This window comes from Diorhabda carinulata, unplaced genomic scaffold, assembly GCF_026250575.1.
Source record: "Diorhabda carinulata isolate Delta unplaced genomic scaffold, icDioCari1.1 Dcau_16, whole genome shotgun sequence".
Classification (NCBI taxonomy): domain Eukaryota; kingdom Metazoa; phylum Arthropoda; class Insecta; order Coleoptera; family Chrysomelidae; genus Diorhabda; species Diorhabda carinulata.
Genome location: NW_026613961.1, coordinates 135,418 through 140,000, shown reverse-complemented (window position 1 = coordinate 140,000; position 4,583 = coordinate 135,418). Strand labels below are relative to the sequence as shown.

The 4,583-nt window shown below is 40.0% G+C and overlaps 2 non-coding genes and 1 pseudogene across 2 annotated transcripts; all 3 read right to left on the bottom strand.

The window, feature by feature from the left end:
- Positions 1 to 673, bottom strand: part of LOC130903221 (large subunit ribosomal RNA) — a 4,946-nt pseudogene extending 4,273 nt beyond the window's left edge.
- Positions 674 to 1,385: 712 nt separating this feature from the next.
- On the bottom strand, positions 1,386 to 1,541 carry LOC130903227 (5.8S ribosomal RNA). Its single transcript, XR_009060630.1, has one exon. It is a non-coding gene; the product is annotated as a 5.8S ribosomal RNA (ribosomal RNA).
- Positions 1,542 to 2,661: 1,120 nt separating this feature from the next.
- Positions 2,662 to 4,583, bottom strand: LOC130903214 (small subunit ribosomal RNA). Its single transcript, XR_009060619.1, has one exon. It is a non-coding gene; the product is annotated as a small subunit ribosomal RNA (ribosomal RNA).

Below are 4,583 nucleotides of genomic sequence, written 5' to 3'. Positions count from 1 at the left end.
CCCATGAATTCGAATAAAATCAAGTGGTCTACCACCTCGAGTCTTAGACAGACACCCAACGGATCACGACGTCCTACTAGAGGAAAAGTGCACGCGTTCGATATCGATTAGAAAAACGTAAAACGCGATTTATTGTAATATGCCGAAACACAAACAATATCCGTCATACAAACGTTCAACTTCAATTATCGAAACGCGAATGAATTTCCTCTTTCGACCTTTCGGGTTTCTCAGGTTTACCCCTGAACGGTTTCACGTACTCTTGAACTCTCTCTTCAAAGTGCTTTTCAACTTTCCCTCACGGTACTTGTTCGCTATCGGTCTCGTGGTCATATTTAGCCTTAGATGGAGTTTACCACCCACTTAGGGCTGCACTCTCAAGCAACCCGACTCTCAGGAGAGATCCTCACGCAATCGGCAACGGTCGCTACGGGCCTGGCACCCTCTATGGGCTGTGGCCCCGTTCAAGAAGGACTTGGACGCGCCGCACGATCTTGTGATAAACGGATCCTCCCTAACACCACATTTCCCGGTGGCCGATATCGACCACGGGATTCGGTGCTGGGCTTTTCCCTGTTCGCTCGCAGCTACTGAGGGAATCCTAGTTAGTTTCTTTTCCTCCGCTTAGTAATATGCTTAAATTCAGCGGGTAATCTCACCTGCTCTGAGGTCGATATATTATAATATATCTCTTATAATATTTAAATACAATTCGCCAAACTATCATAAAAAAAAACGTGTGTTTAATAATAATATCATCTCTCATATGAAATATAACATTATTTGTTTTTATTTAAAGAGTCGGCAGCAGCAGCAGCATCAGCATCAGCATCAGCATCAGCAACACACCACCAGCCTTTATACATATATAATATTTTTAATATATATAATTCATATATTTTGTCGATATACCGTGTGTATAAATGATATAAATAAAACACTGGTCAGACGTCCAGTCTTCGAAACTTTATTATTTCTCTCGGACACGACGACCGCGTTATCATTTTATCATAAATATATTATATATACACACACTTATTTATCGACTATATATACGTCGTATATATGTATAATATATATATATATATTATATATAAATATAACTCTCTACCAAACAAATTTTATGTATTTCATATAAATACACGATTAATTTATGGTATAGCGGGTTGTGTTCAAAAATTGCGTAACTTTTTCTATAAAAATTTACGCTGCTTTTCGCACTTTAGGATGCCGCACAAATACAAAAAAAATACGCACAAGTTTGTATGTGCATGTGTTTTTTCTTAATTAGTGTGCGTTATTGTTTCACATCCAACACGCTTAGGCATTATTTTTCTTTAATAAATAGAAAAATTTTAAATTCTAAGCAGTCTTTTAAATTGATACGACCCTCAGTCAGGAGTGGTCCGGGAACGAGTATCCGAGGACCGCAATGTGCGTTCGAAATGTCGATGTTCATGTGTCCTGCAGTTCACAAGTTGACGCGCAATTAGCTGCGTTCTTCATCGACCCACGAGCCAAGTGATTCACCGTTCAGGGTAATCATTTTATTATTATGTCGTTTTCTCATATTCTATTCGTCGTATTTTTAATATTTGATAATTATTAAATTAATAATATTATTATAATATCTTATACGCGTATAGAAAATTTATATAACGACATTTTTTATATATATATATATATATATATACATATATATATATATTATAATAAATGGTAATTATTCGAAACTTTTAGAGAAATTATAATATCGTACTTTGATATATCTGATAAATTTTAACCGCTGCACATGTTTTATTACAAACGAGGCGCGCATAGACAGATATCTCGCACGATATATTCCTCCTCTTTATATTATTACAGTTTTTTTTTTATCTTGAAAGTTTTATACAAATTTCGACGGTCGGGCGTAAATCTTCGAACACCTTCGAAATAATACATAAAATATTATTTCTAAAACGAATTTTTATACATATCGATAGAATCGACATGTGCTTAAATTTCGTTTAGGTACCCGGATGAAAATGTCTCAATAACATAATCATCACATATAATCTTGTCGATATTTTCTTGTATTACCTTCAAACGATAAAAAACTTAGGTAATAATATAATAAACGAAATAAAATTTATCCATAAAAATATAGACACACACACACGACAACAGACGACGTTTCAATAAACTATATATTTTTCGTTTATTATAATAACGATTCTTTATCAGAACGTTTTTAGTTAACAAGAAATTTTGTTAATGATCGTTCCGTCAATCGTTATAATATATAATAATACATATGTTGTTATTGTTGTGTCGTCATCGTCGTCGACGCCTTCTATAAACTATGATAAAAATTTTTCGTTATATTTTTATTGGAAAAATTTATATATGTAAATATATTTTTATAGACGTATGAATTATATTTATCTTTTTTTTTTTAATTTTATTCGAAACTTGTTCGAATTTTGTAAAAATTAAAAAAAGATTTCAATATATATACATCTATAATATATATATATATATATATATATATAATTTATAACATATATAAATTTCTTTTGAAGAGTTCGATAATTTTGTAGAAGAAAATTCTCTTTTACAATTAATACAGACTTGATTTCGTTTTTTTTTTTTTTTGTTTAAAAACGAACAAATACTCTGTAATGATCCTTCCGCAGGTTCACCTACGGAAACCTTGTTACGACTTTTACTTCCTCTAAATGATCAAGTTTGGTCATCTTTCCGAAGCATCGGCGACGCCGAAACGCCACCGCGCTCAGTCCGAAGACCTCACTAAATCATTCAATCGGTAGTAGCGACGGGCGGTGTGTACAAAGGGCAGGGACGTAATCAACGCGAGCTTATGACTCGCGCTTACTGGGAATTCCTCGTTCATGGGGAACAATTGCAAGCCCCAATCCCTAGCACGAAGGAGGTTCAGCGGGTTACCCGGGCCGCTCGGCCAGGGAGGACACGCTGATTCCTTCAGTGTAGCGCGCGTGCGGCCCAGAACATCTAAGGGCATCACAGACCTGTTATTGCTCAATCTCGTGCGGCTAGAAGCCGCCTGTCCCTCTAAGAAGAATTATTTGTACGCCGACAGTAAAAACCGCGAACGGCAAGAGCCGAAACTCAATACCGACGGGCCTTTGGGATGTCGAAATACGCCTAGTTAGCAGGCTAGAGTCTCGTTCGTTATCGGAATTAACCAGACAAATCGCTCCACCAACTAAGAACGGCCATGCACCACCACCCACCGAATCAAGAAAGAGCTCTCAATCTGTCAATCCTTCCGGTGTCCGGGCCTGGTGAGGTTTCCCGTGTTGAGTCAAATTAAGCCGCAGGCTCCACTCCTGGTGGTGCCCTTCCGTCAATTCCTTTAAGTTTCAGCTTTGCAACCATACTTCCCCCGGAACCCAAAAGCTTTGGTTTCCCGGAAGCTGCCCGCCGAGTCATCGGAGGAACGTCGGCGGATCGCTAGCTGGCATCGTTTATGGTTAGAACTAGGGCGGTATCTGATCGCCTTCGAACCTCTAACTTTCGTTCTTGATCAATGAAAGCGTTTTTGGCAAATGCTTTCGCTTCTGTCCGTCTTGCGACGATCCAAGAATTTCACCTCTAACGTCGCAATACGAATGCCCCCATCCGTTCCTATTAATCATTACCTCGGGGTTCCGAAAACCAACAAAATAGAACCGAGGTCCTATTCCATTATTCCATGCACACAGTATTCAGGCAAAATTTTGGCCTGCTTTAAGCACTCTAATTTGTTCAAAGTAAACGTGCCGGCCCACCTCGACACTCAGTCAAGAGCACCGCGGCGGGATTGAGTTGGGCCGCCCTTGCGAGCTAAGCCCACCGGCAGGACGTCCCACGACACGCCAGTTAACACCGCGTACGATGAACCAGCGGCGTGGGACACAGATTCGACTACGAGCTTTTTAACCGCAACAACTTTAATATACGCTATTGGAGCTGGAATTACCGCGGCTGCTGGCACCAGACTTGCCCTCCAATTGATCCTCGTTAAAGGGTTTAGAGTGTACTCATTCCGATTACGGGGCCTCGGATGAGTCCCGTATCGTTATTTTTCGTCACTACCTCCCCGTGCCGGGAGTGGGTAATTTGCGCGCCTGCTGCCTTCCTTGGATGTGGTAGCCGTTTCTCAGGCTCCCTCTCCGGAATCGAACCCTGATTCCCCGTTACCCGTTACAACCATGGTAGGCGCAGAACCTACCATCGACAGTTGATAAGGCAGACATTTGAAAGATGCGTCGCCGGTGCGAGACCGTGCGATCAGCGAAAAGTTATTCAGAGTCACCAAATTGTACGATGACGAGCAAGCCCGCCACCGATTGGTTTTGATCTAATAAAAGCGCTCCTTCCGTCTCCGGTCGGAACTCTGTTTGCATGTATTAGCTCTAGAATTACCACAGTTATCCAAGTAAATGTGGGTACGATCTAAGGAACCATAACTGATTTAATGAGCCTTTCGCGGTTTCACCTTAATTTGGCTTGTACTGAGACATGCATGGCTTAATCTTTGAGACAAGCATATGACTACTGGCAGGATCAACCAGGGA